This window comes from Callospermophilus lateralis, chromosome 6, assembly GCF_048772815.1.
Source record: "Callospermophilus lateralis isolate mCalLat2 chromosome 6, mCalLat2.hap1, whole genome shotgun sequence".
NCBI lineage: Eukaryota > Metazoa > Chordata > Mammalia > Rodentia > Sciuridae > Callospermophilus > Callospermophilus lateralis.
The window spans coordinates 17,117,480-17,135,353 of NC_135310.1; the positions used below are offsets into that span (position 1 = coordinate 17,117,480).

Here is a 17,874-nt window from a genome sequence, read left to right on the forward strand (position 1 = left end):
GCCTCAACAGTGTAAGATCATTGGGTCTTTGCAATGCCAAGGCTGGGCCTGGGGTGTCCTCATATCAGCTCCTTTTCAGAAGTTGAACTCGGTGCCTTGGGGTTGACATTTATGCTTTGCTTTTTAGGACAGAAGAACCTTCCACATTCAGCACTGTTGACAACTTCTTTCCAGGTAGAAGGTAGGTAGCATGCACGTGTAGAATAGGAAGTGTATCACTTTGCCATGAGATCACACCTATCCAAAGTAATGTGAAAGTGCCATCGTGTACCGCTGAGAAGAGCCACCCGCACTGCCTCAGAGGAAGGGGTCGAGGTGAGATGCAGGAAGGTAAATGAGTAACACACCCTGGTGCTCTGGGGCCCAGTGTGACCAAGTTCATTAACTAGTAGCAGCCTGGAGGGCTAGCACACTGTGACTCAGAGGGAGGACGGCACCCTGGCTCAGGTGGCTTTCCTGTGCCGACTTGCTTCTTGCAGGGAGCTCCACCTCTATGTGCCCACTGCCAGTGGACCCTGAGCTGGCACCATGGAGAGAAGCCTGAGGAACGTCCTCGTGGTCTCCTTTGGATTCCTCCTCCTCTTCACAGCCTATGGAGGTCTGCAGAACCTGCAGGTAGGTGTGGGACTTGGAACATGACCTTGACCTCTAAGCTTGTCCTGCCTCCAGAGCCACAGGCAACAGATAGTGCAAGGCCATTTCTTTTGGCAATGCACCCTAGACTCTCTTCGCCCCGTGCCTCTGAATTCTCCAGAACAGACTGTGTTTTAATACAAACCTGACAGCGTCAGTCCTACTTACATTTCCACGGGCTGTACACTGTGTGACCCTTGGACAAGCAGAGCCAGTGTCTCAAGAGAGTGCTTTAGAGGACGATTTGCCTTTGGTGGTCAGAAGGAGACACAAGAAAAATCCTGAATTCCATGGCTACCTGCCCCTGGCTTTGTGCTCTGTGCAGAAATAACAATCTATCAAACCTTGCTAGACCTCATCGATCCCATGCTGCCTTTAAGCAAAAGTGTGAACCTGGGCAGAACAGTCTTCCTTCTGAACTACTGATGGACTGCTTCCTCCTGAGTCCGAGTCGTACAAAACCCCATGGTTTCCAGAAGGCTCTGGTGCTGGTGCCATGGACCTGGGTTGAGTCGACATGACTTCAAGTCTGATCTTTCACTGGCAGTTAGACCTTCAGAGAGTTCCATGGACTGGCAGGAGGCAGGCCATCGCTGTCCCTGAGAGCAGTTTGCTCAGTGTTGCACCTTGTGGCCAGGGCTGTCATACAATGACACCGTTTTGGAACTTCTGGTGATGACCACAGTCTCCCATGGTTTGTCAACCAGGTCAAGAAGTGGCCTCCTACTGCATGCCCAGTATTGAACCAGAGTTCAGTACTGCTCCAGCACTGCAGGAGGATCGGGAGAAGGGCCCTCTGCTTCCACGCAGAGGGAGGCCTTCCAGCAGCTTCTCTTGGTCCTCCTCCCAGGTGCTGAGGCCGGCGGGTGTCCCCACCTCCACACTTACAGGGAGCAGGGTGCCCGTCCCTGCTGTTGACAGGCTGCTGGCCTTATGCCACTTACCTGCAGTGTCCTTAGCACAAGAGGGCCTGTTGCTAGGTTGGGGACCTGAGGTGGCCTTGAGCCCACAGGTCCTCGCACCCACACCACTCCCCTGCCTATTCCTCCCCCTCCTTGACAGGCCGGTCTTGTTTCCACAGAGCAGCCTCTACAGCGAGGACGGCATGGGGGTGGCGACGCTTGGCACGCTCTACGGCGCTGTCCTCCTGTCCTCCATGTTCCTTCCACCCATTCTCATCAAGAGATGTGGCTGCAAGTGGACCATTGTTGGCTCCATGTGCTGCTACGTGGCCTTCTCCCTGGGCAACTTCTACGCCAGCTGGTACCCGCCCTCCCGCCCCCCCACCTCCTGGTTTGCAGGACTCTGGTGGCACCTGACTGCGCTCCTCTGTGCTGGTCCCTTCAGGTTCTGCGGGAGGCTGACTGGCAGCCCCCTCCCCACTTTCCCACCAGAACTTCCCTGCCTTCCCAATGGCTCCCTCTCTTCCTCCTGACCTCCAGTGCTGACCTCTTCCTTTGATCTGTCCACGGCCCTCAGCTTCCCTTGCACCCCACGGGCTCCATGGCCCCAGTAATGGCAGGAAGAACCTAATTCAGTTGAGGAGGGTGAGTCTGGGAGGCATGGCCAGGATCAAGGGCAGGGATGCAGGGGCCACCCATTGCCCTTTCTGCAGGTTCACCTTGATCCCCACCTTCATCTTGCTGGGGCTGGGAGCGGCCCTCCTGTGGTCTGCTCAGTGCACCTACCTCAAGGTCCTGGGGAACACGCATGCACAGGAAGTGGGCGAGCTCGGCGAGGACGTGGTGAACCAGTACTTCGGCATCTTCTTCCTCATCTTCCAGTCCTCTGGGGTGTGGGGCAACTTGATCTCCTCTCTGGTGTTTGGGCAGACTCCCACTCAAGTTAAGGGAAGAACAGGGTGTCCCTGGTGACCTCCAAGAGGGCGGACAGCACGTAGGCACTTGCCCTTGTTCCCAGAGGAGGCCCTCAGCTGGCCCCAGCTGCAGAGTCACATGCGGACCCTGCTCCTCCAAGGACAGTCAGGGTCTGAAGATCCATCTCCACACGTTGCCCCCTCCCAGGGAGCAAGGGTCCATGGAGTCATGGCTTCCTTGGGGGCAAAGAACAGGTTTGCCTGACTATTTCCTATGGAATTAATCCATTGGCAGCTTTTTAAAGTTCTGTGGCCAGTCCTTCCTGTAACAAGAGGTGCACTCATGGCGGAGCCCTGCGTCACCTGCCTTAAGTGTCCCTTGCCCAGCTGTGATGTGGAACGTGACTTGCACACCACCGTGTGGAGGATCTCAGTCTGGCCAGAGGAGTTGGGCAGGAGCCGGCCCTGGGGGAAAGGCTCTGGCCTCTTGCTGCTGTCGGGTTGACCCTGTCCTGCAGCCTGGCCCAGCTCCTGCTCTCCCAGGTAGAGCCCAGCTTTGGGAAGCTGTAGCCAAACCTCCTGCTCTTTCCAGAGCACCATCATCACTGGCTACTGGCATCCCCACAGGGAGACCACAGGGGCTTGGTTCTTGCTGTCCCCCAGCAGGGAGGGCTACGTCTGGGCCCTGGCGAGTGCAGCAGCAGGCTCACTGGACATTCAGGCCAGGGAGCTGAGGGCAGGAACCCAGGGCACACATCCTCAGGGCCAGCGGGGTTTCCGCACCCACTGCCTGGTGCCCTCAGCTCTCACGGCCTTCCATCCCTGTGCTGCACGTCTCGCCAGACAGTGCTGCGAGGTCACTGTCACGAGGCTGTGCCATGCAGACCCTGGACACCGACTGCGGTGCGTTAGGAGAGGGCACGAAGTAGCCAGGCCCACGCTGCGTGTGCTCTTCCCTGTCTCTGCAGAAAGCGGATTTGACCCTCTCCCTCCCTGATGAGGGGTCTTGAGATCAGGGTGTGCCTAAGGGTGAACGTGCCCTGGTCCTCGTCAAACAGCTGGGTCCTTCCACGTCCTGACTCAGAGGCTCCACCACCCTGCGCCCTGTTCCCATTCCGACGCCCAGGACTCTCCATCACCAGGACTCTCATAGGCTGTTTGCTCCTTGCCGCAGTCCGGCTGCAGCAGAATAAGCGGGGGGGTGACGAATGACTTGTGTACGTTGATGCAGCAGGAATAGGAGCCGTTTATTGTAGGACAACCGAGGTATTTATACATTCTACACAGCTTATCTTAATTAGCATAAATTAGATACAGCAGTCAACCAATCAGGAATCTCCACACTTAATGGCTCGCTCTTGTTACTTCAGAAACCACTCCCTCTGGCATTTGGCCAGGCGCCATCCAGACTTGTTTACAGACTTTAACATTTCTCTCTGGCAAAATAACAGGTGCCAATCTGACTTGTTTACAGACCTTAACACTCCTGACCCCACAGAGGTCACCCCAGAGGAGCACCCCGAGTCTTGTGGGGCCAACGACTGCCTGATGGCCACAGCACCCACCAACAGCACCCACCGCCCCTCCCAGGAGCTGATCTACACACTGCTGGGCATCTACACCGGTACGTGTCCTGAGCCCAAGAGAGTCCCATGAAGGCCAAGCCCAGCCTCTTCCTGGGTTGAAGAGCACCTTCCAGCTCCTAAGTGGTCCGTCTCCGTTCAGCACCCCTGCCCTGTGTGGTCTGGAGGTCTTCAGGGGCTTCTCTTTGGAAAGCAGGCCTGTGGGCCAGCGCTACCCTGCAGGGTGCCCGTGACATTTAAATCTCTTCTCATCCCCAGAGCCCCATGCACTGACCATCAGCCACATTCCAACCAATTAAATCCCACAGTCTGTTTCTAAGGCTCCCTAGCCACACTTGGCCAGCTCACTGGCCACAGCTAGCTCACTAGGCGAGCAGCTACCACAGACCCCATCCAGGGGACCAAGGCATTGAGGACCAACTCCATCCAGGTGACCCTGAAAGGCCAGGAAGGGTGGATGGAGGTGCGACTGGGGGGACACTGTGGGCTGTCTGAGACAGGTGGTCAGACTGGTCAAGGCTACTGTGAAAGACCCAAGGACAAGGGCAGATCTGTTTCCTGGGCAGATTTTCATATCCACCTGATGTGGGGATGCAGGAAAGCTGGGTGGTGACCAGCCAGCAGGGAGCCACAACCCAGAGGAGCAGCGAGGGGCACAGGCAGCATCTGGACAGTGAGGACAAGACCAGTGGGTGTGTGTGCAGACACAGGGAGAAGTGGCTGAGGCCAACCAGCCTGCAGGCATTTGGCTTGATGGGGCAGGTGACCCTTCAGAGTGTACAGGGGACCAGATACAGGAGAGGGTCTGGGGGCATCTAGGGGCCAAGTTTGAGATCTCAGGAGGAGATGAGTTTTTAGGGAGGAAGAAGCAGGAAGGACTTCAGGGAGGACGGTCCATAGCCTGGGCGACTCAGTGCTCACAGGCTGGCCAGGGCATGGGAGCCCTGCAGAAGACGGAAGAGCAAACGGGGAGTCAGAGCACACAAGAGAGCAGAAGCAGCAGGGAGTGGGTGTGAGAGGGTCAGAGGGACCGAGAGCCTGGAGGTTCAGGAGCATGGCTGGACAGCAGAGACTGGTGACCCTCCAAGGTGTCTGAGGCCCGATGAGTGGCTGGGAAGGAGAGTGGAGGGTGTGGAGGGAGTCGGTGAGGAGCGGGCTGTGGCCTGTGCTTTCCCGTGGGTTCCCAGGTTCTGTGGGTCTGGTGCTGGGGACAGGGGTAGAGGTCAGCCAGGCCTGAGCTTTCCGCTTTCCCTGCATTTCCTTCCCTGTCCCCCACGGGAGCAGGTAGGCCCAGCTCACGGCAGTGTCCAGGCTGAGCTGAGATCACGTCCGTGCTCTGCACTCTCTAGTTGGACAACCAAGAGCAGAGACCATGGCTCCAGGACTCCAGACCTGGGGTGACCACCCTGAGAGATGGATCTGGGAGTGGACATTAGGCTCCTGGCATCCCCTGGTCTCAAGAAACTGCTCGTTCTGTCTTCACCCGGGGAAGGCCAGAGATGTGGGTCAGTCAACGGTAACGGCAGCAGGTGGTAGCAGGATGTGGCCACAGGCCAAGTGCTGACCCAGATCTAGAGGAGTGGCACAGACCACAGGAGAGCCCCTCAGCGCGTCTTCAGCAGCTCATGCAGTCACCGCCCGACTGGTGCCCCTGCCCCGTCTGCCCCTGAAGGGACACAGGGTCCCAGGGCCACCTACCCAGGTCCAGGGTGGGAACAGCCCACAGAGGTCCTGGCCCTGGCAGGGCTGAGTGTGTGACTCAGCCCCAAGTACCTTCAGACCCTCAGGCCCTCTCAGGTCCTGGGTGGGAGTTGACATCCCCACCACACTCTGGGCATTATGTAACCTTGAGAGGGCCACAATCAAGGCTGGACTGGCCAGTCTGGGTCACCTAGGCCTGCCCTCCAGGGCTTGGTCCTCCTGCCTCATTCCCACCACCCCGCCTCCCTGGCCGAGCTGCCTACCAGCACCATTGGGGCAGCTGCCCATTCAGACTGAATTTCAGATCAAGGACAAGCATCCTTGAGGGACGAGTGTGCCCCAGGACTGTCTGGTGTGGTGAATTGCGTGTGTCAGTGCTATACGGAGGGCAGTCTCCGGTGTGGAGGGAGGGTCTCGAAGGTTCCAAAGAGGCAAACAGGACGACCCAAAGTCCACTTGGCCTTTGGACACCCCAAAGCCATCAGGGCTGTCCGTGCCCCAGCCCAGGTGAGCAGTCTCCATGTGGGCTGCCGTCAGCCCGGCCCTTCTCCTGGGTGTCTGCCTTGGTCCTGCCCAGGATGGCAGTGTGTGCTGAGGGTGCCCAGGGACTTCCTGTGACTGGCAGGGCAGCATCTCAGCTCCTGGCCTCTCCTGCTAGACCCCAATTTTCAAACCATCTTCTTCTGTCTTTAGGGCCAGTAGGAAGTGATGGGGTTGGTGGACGATTGTCCCTCCCAGTGCCGTGGGTCGATGCCTAGACGGTGACACTGGGCACAGAACGGGGAGGACTCCACGTAGAAGTCTGTCCACTCGCTCTCTTTTCAGCTGTGACCCTGGGGGGATGTCCCTACGGTCACAAGTGTCGTCCCCTGTGCTGGGCCTGCAGACAGGAGTGTGCCTGCTGTCCCAGGGCCAGTGGTTCTCAGCAGCACAGGGAGTTGGGGCTGGAGCCACAGAGGAGCGTGGGCCCTGCTGACGGCCCCCTGTGCTTCCTGCAGTCCTTCGTCACCTGCGTCCTGGGCATCCAGTTTGTGGGCTACGTGATGATCTGCTTCTCTGCGTCCACTGCACTCTGCTCTCTGTTGTTTGGGAGGCTCTCCCACTACACGGGCAGGAGAGCCATCTATGTGCTGGGTAGGTGGCCCCCTCCCAGTTCGGCAGTGGAAAGGGGGGACTGCTCAGACAGGGGGTGGGGACTGATGGCACAGGTGCCACCCAGTAGCTCGGAGGCCCAGGAGCTCCGTAGAAACATTTGACCAGGGGCCCTAGGCTCACCCTCATGAGAAGCCCCTCTGCAGTCACTGAGTCTAAGTCCCCTCAGCTTAGGAGCCACCTGAGGTCCAGAGAAGACAGCCTATAACCCCCCAGGCTGAGGCAGCTGCAGTCCACGGGACAGGTTCTCTGAGGCAGGTTTGGAGCCCAGAGGTCCACCCGGATCAGGTGGCACAATGCCCCAGCTTGCTCAAGAGACCTGCGGTCCCCGCACACTGTGGTGACGGCTAAGCAGGGGGCAGAGGAGGAAATGTGGCTCCTCTGCTGGGGTCTAAGCACTGCGTGTCCTGGCCCCTCCCTCTGTCCCAGGTGCAGCCACCCACCTCTCCTGCATCTTGGCCCTCCTGCTGTGGCGTCCACGCTCCTCCCAGATGGCAGTGTTCTTCCTGCTCCCGGCCTCTGGGGCATGGGGGATGCTGTCTGGCAGACGCAGAACAATGGTGAGTGAGCAGAGCCCAGCCCCTTGGCCCCCTTGCTCAGTCACTGGGCAGATGGCAGGGGAGAGGACAGCCGCTGGTGTGGCCGCCAGACCCCAGCCAGCCCAAGGCTCCGTCAGAGGCCAGGTGCTTGCGTGGGGGAAGGGAGAGGGAGCCCGGACTGTGAGGGCTTCTCACCGAGCTCTGGGTCTGCAGTATGTCTCTGAGTGTCTGTTCAGCTCCAGCTGTGCAGGGTGAGCCACCTGCATGGCCTGGTGGTCCCTGGGTGACCAGAAGCTGAGCAGAGGGGGAGGAGGAGAGAGGCCTGCGGGGTTCAGAGAGTGGGCCAGATACAGGCACCAGATCACAGGATGGGTGACCTTGACGCCAGGCCATGGGAAATGGTGAGGCAGACACTGGTGGTCCCCCACCCCCAACCCGGCACAGATGTGGGACAGGACCAGAATGCCAAGGAGAGGTGACAGGGTCCAGGTGCAGCCCCACAGAGCTGTCCCCAGGGACCCCTGATGTACTTGGGGGACTGGTGACTGGGAGGAAGTAGAACACCCATGATGATGGCAGGAGTCACAGGCCTAAGTCCTCATCCAGTTCGGTGGCAGGACTGGGGTCGGGGGAAGCAGCATGGAGAGTGGAAATTTAACTCGGCCCCCACCCCCACGGTTATGGAGGGAGCCCTGGCCCAGGCAGTGGAGCCCTGACCCAGACAGTGGTGTCCTGACCCAGACAGTGGAGCCCTGACCCAGACTGTGGAGCCCTGACCCAGACAGTGGAGCCCTGACCCAGACAGTGGTGCGCTGACCCAGACAGTGGAGCCCTGACCCAGACAGTGGTGTGCTGACCCAGACAGTGGTGTGCTGACCCAGACAGTGGAGCCCTGACCCAGACAGTGGTGTGCTGACCCAGACAGTGGTGTCCTGACCCAGACAGTGGTGTGCTGACCCAGAGAGTGGTGTGCTGACCCAGACAGTGGAGCCCTGACCCAGACAGTGGTGTGCTGACCCAGACAGTGGTGCGCTGACACAGACAGTGGAGCCCTGACCCAGACAGTGGTGTCCTGACCCAGACAGTGGTGTGCTGACCCAGACAGTGGTGTGCTGACCCAGACAGTGGAGCCCTGACCCAGACAGTGGTGTGCTGACCCAGACAGTGGTGTCCTGACCCAGACAGTGGAGCCCTGACCCAGACAGTGGTGCGCTGACCCAGACAGTGGAGCCCTGACCCAGACAGTGGAGCCCTGACCCAGACAGTGGTGTCCTGACCCAGACAGTGGTGTGCTGACCCAGACAGTGGTGTGCTGACCCAGACAGTGGAGCCCTGACCCAGACAGTGGTGTGCTGACCCAGACAGTGGTGTGCTGACCCAGACAGTGGAGCCCTGACCCAGACAGTGGTGTCCTGACCCAGACAGTGGTGTCCTGACCCAGACAGTGGTGCGCTGACCCAGACAGTGGAGCCCTGACCCAGACAGTGGTGTCCTGACCCAGACAGTGGAGCCCTGACCCAGACAGTGGAGCCCTGACCCAGACAGTGGTGTGCTGACCCAGACACTGGTGTCCTGACCCAGACAGTGGAGCCCTGACCCAGACAGTGGTGTCCTGACCCAGATAGTGGTGTGCTGACCCAGACAGTGGAGCCCTGACCCAGACAGTGGTGTGCTGACCCAGACAGCGGAGCCCTGACCCAGACAGTGGTGCGCTGACCCAGACAGTGGAGCCCTGACCCAGACAGTGGTGTGCTGACCCAGACAGTGGTGTCCTGACCCAGACAGTGGTGTGCTGCCCCAGACAGTGGTGTGCTGACCCAGACAGTGGAGCCCTGACCCAGACAGTGGTGCGCTGACCCAGACAGTGGAGCCCTGACCCAGACAGTGGTGTCCTGACCCAGACAGTGGTGTGCTGACCCAGACAGTGGTGTGCTGACCCAGACAGTGGTGTCCTGACCCAGACAGTGGTGTGCTGACCCAGACAGTGGTGTCCTGACCCAGACAGTGGTGTCCTGACCCAGACAGTGGAGCCCTGACCCAGACAGTGGTGCGCTGACCCAGACAGTGGAGCCCTGACCCAGACAGTGGAGCCCTGACCCAGACAGTGGTGTCCTGACCCAGACAGTGGTGTCCTGACCCAGACAGTGGTGTCCTGACCCAGACAGTGGTGTGCTGACCCAGACAGTGGTGTGCTGACCCAGACAGTGGAGCCCTGACCCAGACAGTGGAGCCCTGACCCAGACAGTGGTGTGCTGACCCAGACAGTGGTGTGCTGACCCAGACAGTGGTGTCCTGACCCAGACAGTGGTGTCCTGACCCAGACAGTGGTGTGCTGACCCAGACAGTGGAGCCCTGACCCAGACAGTGGTGTCCTGACCCAGACAGTGGTGTCCTGACCCAGACAGTGGTGTGCTGACCCAGACAGTGGTGTCCTGACCCAGACAGTGGTGTCCTGACCCAGACAGTGGAGCCCTGACCCAGACAGTGGTGCGCTGACCCAGACAGTGGAGCCCTGACCCAGACAGTGGAGCCCTGACCCAGACAGTGGTGTCCTGACCCAGACAGTGGTGTCCTGACCCAGACAGTGGTGTCCTGACCCAGACAGTGGTGTGCTGCCCCAGACAGTGGTGTGCTGACCCAGACAGTGGTGTCCGGACCCAGACAGTGGTGCGCTGACCCAGACAGTGGAGCCCTGACCCAGACAGTGGTGTCCTGACCCAGACAGTGGTGTGCTGACCCAGACAGTGGTGTCCTGACCCAGACAGTGGAGCCCTGACCCAGACAGTGGTGTCCTGACCCAGACAGTGGTGTCCTGACCCAGACAGTGGTGTCCTGACCCAGACAGTGGTGTGCTGACCCAGACAGTGGTGCGCTGACCCAGACAGTGGAGCCCTGACCCAGACAGTGGTGTCCTGACCCAGACAGTGGAGCCCTGACCCAGACAGTGGTGTCCTGACAAAGACAGTGGAGCCCTGACCCAGACAGTGGTGTCCTGACCCAGACAGTGGTGTCCTGACCCAGACATTGGAGCCCTGACCCAGACAGTGGAACCCTGATCCAGACAGTGGTGTGCTGACCCAGACAGTGGTGTGCTGACCCAGACAGTGGTGTGCTGACCCAGACAGTGGTGTCCTGACACAGACAGTGGTGCGCTGACCCAGACAGTGGAGCCCTGACCCAGACAGTGGTGTCCTGACCCAGACAGTGGTGTGCTGACCCAGACAGTGGTGTCCTGACCCAGACAGTGGAGCCCTGACCCAGACAGTGGTGTCCTGACCCAAACAGTAGTGTCCTGACCCAGACAGTGGTGTCCTGACCCAGACAGTGGTGTGCTGACCCAGACAGTGGTGTGCTGACCCAGACAGTGGAGCCCTGACCCAGACAGTGGTGTCCTGACCCAGACAGTGGAGCCCTGACCCAGACAGTGGTGTCCTGACCCAGACAGTGGAGCCCTGACCCAGACAGTGGTGTCCTGACCCAGACAGTGGTGTCCTGACCCAGACAGTGGAGCCCTGACCCAGACAGTGAAACCCTGACCCAGACAGTGGTGTGCTGACCCAGACAGTGGTGTGCTGACCCAGACAGTGGTGTGCTGACCCAGACAGTGGAGCCCTGACCCAGACAGTGGTGTGCTGACCCAGACAGTGGTGTGCTGACCCAGACAGTGGTGTCCTGACCTAGACAGTGGAGCCCTGACCAGGACAGTGGAGCCCTGACCCAGACAGTGGTGTGCTGACCCAGACAGTGGTGTCCTGACCCAGACAGTGGAGCCCTGACCCAGACAGTCGACCCCTGACCCAGACAGTGGTGTGCTGACCCAGACAGTGGAGCCCTGATCCAGACAGAGGTGTGCTGACCCAGACAGTGGAGCCCTGACCCAGACAGTGGTGTGCTGACCCAGACAGTGGTGTCCTGACCCAGACAGTGGTGTGCTGACCCAGACAGTGGAGCCCTGACCCAGACAGTGGTGTGCTGACCCAGACAGTGGTGTCCTGACCCAGACAGTGGAGCCCTGACCCAGACAGTGGAGCTCTGACCCAGACAGTGGTGTGCTGACCCAGACAGTGGTGTCCTGACCCAGACAGTGGAGCCCTGACCCAGACAGTGGACCCCTGACCCAGACAGTGGTGTGCTGACCCAGACAGTGGAGCCCTGACCCAGACAGTGGTGTCCTGACCCAGACAGTGGAGCCCTGACCCAGACAGTGGTGTGCTGACCCAGACAGTGGAACCCTGACCCAGACAGTGGATCCCTGACCCAGACAGTGGTGCCCTGACCCAGACAGTGGAGCCCTGACCCAGACAGTGGAGCCCTGACCCAGACAGTGGAGCCCTGACCCAGACAGTGGTGTGCTGACCCAGACAGTGGAGCCCTGACCCAGACAGTGGTGTCCTGACCCAGACAGTGGTGTCCTGACCCAGACAGTGGTGTCCTGACCCAGACAGTGGTGCGCTGACTCAGACAGTGGAGCCCTGACCCAGACAGTGGTGTCCTGACCCAGACAGTGGAGCCCTGACCCAGACAGTGGAGCCCTGACCCAGACAGTGGAGCCCTGACCCAGACAGTGGTGTGCTGACCCAGACAGTGGTGTCCTGACCCAGACAGTGGTGTCCTGACCCAGACAGTGGTGTGCTGACCCAGACAGTGGAGCCCTGACCCAGACAGTTGAGCCCTGACCCAGACAGTGGTGTGCTGACCCAGACACTGGTGTCCTGACCCAGACAGTGGAGCCCTGACCCAGACAGTGGTGTCCTGACCCAGATAGTGGTGTGCTGACCCAGACAGTGGAGCCCTGACCCAGACAGTGGTGTGCTGACCCAGACAGCGGAGCCCTGACCCAGACAGTGGAGCCCTGACCCAGACAGTGGTGTCCTGACCCAGACAGTGGAGCCCTGACCCAGACAGTGGTGTCCTGACCCAGAGAGTGGAGCCCTGACCCAGACAGTGGTGTGCTGACCCAGACAGTGGTGTGCTGACCCAGACAGTGGTGTGCTGCCCCAGACAGTGGTGTGCTGACCCAGACAGTGGTGTCCTGACACAGACAGTGGTGCGCTGACCCAGACAGTGGAGCCCTGACCCAGACAGTGGTGTCCTGACCCAGACAGTGGTGTGCTGACCCAGACAGTGGTGTCCTGACCCAGACAGTGGAGCCCTGACCCAGACAGTGGTGTCCTGACCCAGACAGTAGTGTCCTGACCCAGACAGTGGTGTCCTGACCCAGACAGTGGTGTGCTGACCCAGACAGTGGTGTGCTGACCCAGACAGTGGAGCCCTGACCCAGACAGTGGTGTCCTGACCCAGACAGTGGAGCCCTGACCCAGACAGTGGTGTCCTGACCCAGACAGTGGAGCCCTGACCCAGACAGTGGTGTCCTGACCCAGACAGTGGTGTCCTGACCCAGACAGTGGAGCCCTGACCCAGACAGTGAAACCCTGACCCAGACAGTGGTGTGCTGACCCAGACAGTGGTGTGCTGACCCAGACAGTGGTGTGCTGACCCAGACAGTGGAGCCCTGACCCAGACAGTGGTGTGCTGACCCAGACAGTGGTGTGCTGACCCAGACAGTGGTGTCCTGACCTAGACAGTGGAGCCCTGACCAGGACAGTGGAGCCCTGACCCAGACAGTGGTGTGCTGACCCAGACAGTGGTGTCCTGACCCAGACAGTGGAGCCCTGACCCAGACAGTCGACCCCTGACCCAGACAGTGGTGTGCTGACCCAGACAGTGGAGCCCTGATCCAGACAGAGGTGTGCTGACCCAGACAGTGGAGCCCTGACCCAGACAGTGGTGTGCTGACCCAGACAGTGGTGTCCTGACCCAGACAGTGGTGTGCTGACCCAGACAGTGGAGCCCTGACCCAGACAGTGGTGTGCTGACCCAGACAGTGGTGTCCTGACCCAGACAGTGGAGCCCTGACCCAGACAGTGGAGCTCTGACCCAGACAGTGGTGTGCTGACCCAGACAGTGGTGTCCTGACCCAGACAGTGGAGCCCTGACCCAGACAGTGGACCCCTGACCCAGACAGTGGTGTGCTGACCCAGACAGTGGAGCCCTGACCCAGACAGTGGTGTCCTGACCCAGACAGTGGAGCCCTGACCCAGACAGTGGTGTGCTGACCCAGACAGTGGAACCCTGACCCAGACAGTGGATCCCTGACCCAGACAGTGGTGCCCTGACCCAGACAGTGGAGCCCTGACCCAGACAGTGGAGCCCTGACCCAGACAGTGGAGCCCTGACCCAGACAGTGGTGTGCTGACCCAGACAGTGGAGCCCTGACCCAGACAGTGGTGTCCTGACCCAGACAGTGGTGTGCTGACCCAGACAGTGGTGTGCTGACTCAGACAGTGGAGCCCTGACCCAGACAGTGGAGCCCTGACCCAGACAGTGGTGTCCTGACCCAGACAGTGGTGTCCTGACCCAGACAGTGGAGCCCTGACCCAGACAGTGGTGTCCTGACCCAGGCAGTGGAGCCCTGACCCAGGCAGTGGACCCCTGACCCAGACAGTGGACCCCTGACCCAGACAGTGGTGTGCTGACCCAGACAGTGGTGTCCTGACCCAGACAGTGGTGTGCTGACCCAGACAGTAGAGCCCTGACCCAGGCAGTAGTGCTGGCGAGGCTCCTGGGGATGTGGCAACTGAGGTCAGGGGTGTGGGCCTCTGTGCAGTTGGATGACTTTGCTTCCTGCAGAGAGAGTGAGCAGGTTTGCAGGGAGGGCACTTGGGAGAGCAGGAAGCAGATGTTCTTGGGCGATAGGGGTGGGAGCAGGGGTGTATGTCTGGCTGGTGGCTGAAAAGGGCAGGGAGCCCTCTGGCCTGCATTTCCACCTCAGGGAAGGAGGGTGCCCCAAGCAGACAGCACTGTGTCTGGCAGATCTTGCAGTGATGGGATCATAGGGCCCCTTGGAGGGACATGGCTCAGAAAAGCCCTGTCAAGGGAAGACCTTGAGACGGCACTGTTCCACCCTTACCCAGGAGACACTGGGGCATTAGAAATTCAATAAAGAAAATCTGCAAACCAGCTACACCCCAGTGTGCCAGGTAGGGGACGGCATTCCCCTGACACTTGGTATAAAAGTACACAGTCCCCTCAGATCCTGGACTGGACCCCAGGACAGGTCCTTTCCCATGACCCGAATGTTCTTCCTGTTCACGGAGCAGCTTCAATGCCAACCCTGGGCTTCGGAGCTGGTCTCCTGACCCTCCCTACGACCTCAGTGGAGGCAGTGACTTTGGTGAAACCTGCACCACAGAGACAAATGTGATTTACTGAGTGACATAATCATGTCACATCTAAATTTTTAAATTTTTACTTTGAGACAGGGTCTCAGTAGGTTGCTCACAGCCTCTCTAAGTGGCCGAGGCTGGCTGTGAACCTACAATCCCCCTGTTTCAGCCTCCTGAGCCACTGGGATTACAGGCATGTGCCGCCACACCTGGCAGGAGCATCCTCTAAAATACTTCTGCACTCCAAGTCAAGGAAGGAACTGGCTAAACAGCTCCACAGCTTCCATACTGTCACTCCCTAGATGTTTAACAGGATTGTAGTGAGAATGTTTGCATTTTTCCTCCCTGAGGCACACAAACAATTGTGTTAATTCCTTTCTTTATATTGACATAGAACATACTTTCAGGCAAAAAAAAAAAAAAAAAAAGTCAAAATTGGGCAAAGTTACTAAGAGCCCAGGCATAACAAATGCTGAAGTCCAGTGAATGACTAGAACAAGGGACCCTTGGATAAGGGGTAGTTTCAGGTGGAATGACTTCTGTATTTTGTAGTAGGGTACATTGTTTTCTTTTCCCAAGACGTAACTCCTAGGGGAGAACAGTTATTCTCATGTACTTGGTGATGTCTCCCGGAGTGTGTTTGCAGGTAGCCGTCATGGCCAGGAGAGGCATTTTAACTCTGGGTCTCTGCTGCTGGCTCCCCTGAGCTCCCCTGAGCTCCCCAGACCTTGCCCTGCTCTAGAAGGCACAGCCCCCCATCCAAGGTGGTGCATAGCTATATTCCCAGCATCTCAGGAGGCTGAGGCAGGAGGATCACCAGCTCAAGGCAGCCTCAGCATCTCAGCAACACCCTGTCACAGGGCTTGGGAAGACCCAACTTCTCCATGCGGGTGGGGACTCCCCTATGCCTGGGAATATCAGGAGAGGGGGAGGAGCAGGGGGAGGGGGAGGGCTGGAAGAGAGACTAGAATGTGTCTAGGCAGGAGGAGGAGGGAGGTGTCGAGGCTGTCAGGATGGCCTCATGCATACTGGGAAGGCTCTGCAGTGGCAGCTCAGGGGCTAAGGGTGGTCTTTGTGAAGAGGGTGGGAGAAGCAGCAGGCTGGGCAGAGCTGGACAGTGACCTGGAGACACTGGGGCAGGTCCTCATGTCATCTTATAAGCTGGCCTCCCAGAGGCACCTGCTCCTCTGTCCTGTCCAGAGATGGGATTCTAGCAGACCTCATGTAGGTGTGTCCAAAATCACACCCAGAGGGACAGGAAGCTGAGTGGCTGACTTTCATCTGCAAGCTTTTATCAGACTGCGTGAGTTTGCAGCAGCTGCCAGTCCCACCGTAGCCAGGGGACTTGACAGCACTCACGTTTGTGGGGGCCTGAGTTGGACAGCCAGTGTGGTCAGGGCTGCTGCCCGCTGAGGCCCGTCTCTGAGCTTGCAGATGGCCTCCCTCCCCATGTCCTCAAAGTGATACTTCTGGGAGTCTGTGGCCTGATTTCCTCTGCTGTAAGGACACTGCCCATATCTGATTAGGGCCACCTAGGTGGTCTCATTGAACTTAGTAATCTCTGCCAAGACCCTGTCTCCAAATAGGAGCACACTCTGAGCTACTTGGGTTAGGACTTCAAAATAAGGATCCTGGGAGAGGTTAAGTGGTCCCAGCCCTGGGAAGACAACGTAGTCTCCATCCACCTAGTCAGGCCCTTCTGATCTATACCAGCCCCGTGGGGCCCTTAATCAGCACCGGTCCTGTGAGGCCACTTTAATGAGGCTTTCCTGGATTCGTATTGATCAATCTACCCCCATCCTACCAGGACACCGTGACCTATCCCCATCCAGGGAGCCACGTTACCCCATCCCAATCCTCGGCAGCCTTTCTCATCAGCACCGTCCTGTGAGGACCTCCTATCCACACGAGCTCCTTCACCAGGCCAGGGGCCTTCCACCCCGGATCTGTTGGTGGAATTCTTCTGCTCTAAGTTCTCAGGATAACCCCCAAACATGTCTACTTCTGTGTGACCATTAAGAATGAGATCATGCCAGGCGGGGTGGCGCACCTCTGTGATCCCAGTGGCTTGAGAGGCTGAGGCAGGAGGATCGCAAGTTCAAAGCCAGCCTCAGCAGAAGTGAGGTGTTTAGCAACTCAGTGAGACCCTGTCTCTAAATAAGATCAAAATAGGGCTGGGAAGTGGCTCAGGGGTTGAGTGTCCGAGAGTTCAATCCCTGGTTACCTCCCTCCAAAAAAATAAAATAAAACTTTCATAGAATAAATTAAAAAAAACACTTAAGATGTTAAGAAAAAGAGTGACTTAAAGGGAAAAATCCTCCAAGGATTGGAATGAAAATCCCAGATGTAGGAGTCGCCTTACTGCTGCCCTCTGAAAACTCAGCGCTTCGGTCCTGGCTTGGCCAGCTCCTCAGCAGCTTCCCAGAAGGTCCCTGAGTGAAGCAGCCAGGCTGGGCCCGGCCTCGCTGGCTCCTGGCTGGGGAGGGTGCTGTCCCTGGCCAGGCCTGGCTGTGCAGCCCCCTCTGTCGGCTGGGGTTCCTGGTCTGTAGGGAGGGCTGGTCGGAAAGTCCACTTCTGAGGGGACTGGGCAGCGGCAGAGCGCTCTGTCGCCGACGTCCTCCTGGCGCTGGGTCGGCGCAGGTTTTCACGCCGCCTCCCCTTGCAGCTCTCTTTGGCACCCTGTTCGAGAGGAACAAGGAAGCGGCTTTCGCCAGTTATCGCATGTGGGAGGCCCTGGGCTTCGTCGCCGCCTTCGGCTACAGCTCCTTTCTCTGTGTCAGTGTCAAGCTCTACATCCTGCTGGGCGTCCTGGCAGTGGCCATGGTCTCCTACGGGACTGTTGAGTACCTGGAATCCAGGAGCCCGGTCAAGACCCTCACGGCCACACAGACCAGCCAAGCAGTGGAGGAAGAGACGGGGACAGCGATGTGACAGCAGTGGGCCATGGTGAGGGACTTCCACCACCCGAGTTCCAAAGGGGTGCGGCGAGCCAGCTGAATGCAGGGAGGCAGCCTCCTGAGCCCACAGAGGGTCTCCACATTCACATGGCAGATTCAGCACTTGCTTCCTGTCCGATGCTTATCTCCCAGAGGCTCCCACACCATCAGGAACCGGGCCGCCCTGAACAGGGCCATGCACACACCTGGACCTCCTGGGTAAAGAGGTGCTGGACTGCATTGCACCTGCAGTGCAAGGGGTTTTGACCTCCGCCTGGATAGAAAGGT

At 58.9% G+C, this 17,874-nt stretch overlaps 1 pseudogene; it reads left to right on the forward strand.

Moving 5' to 3' along the window:
* Positions 1 to 528: 528 nt before the first annotated feature.
* On the forward strand, positions 529 to 17,581 carry LOC143641831 (protein unc-93 homolog A-like; annotated as a pseudogene).
* Positions 17,582 to 17,874: the final 293 nt, after the last annotated feature.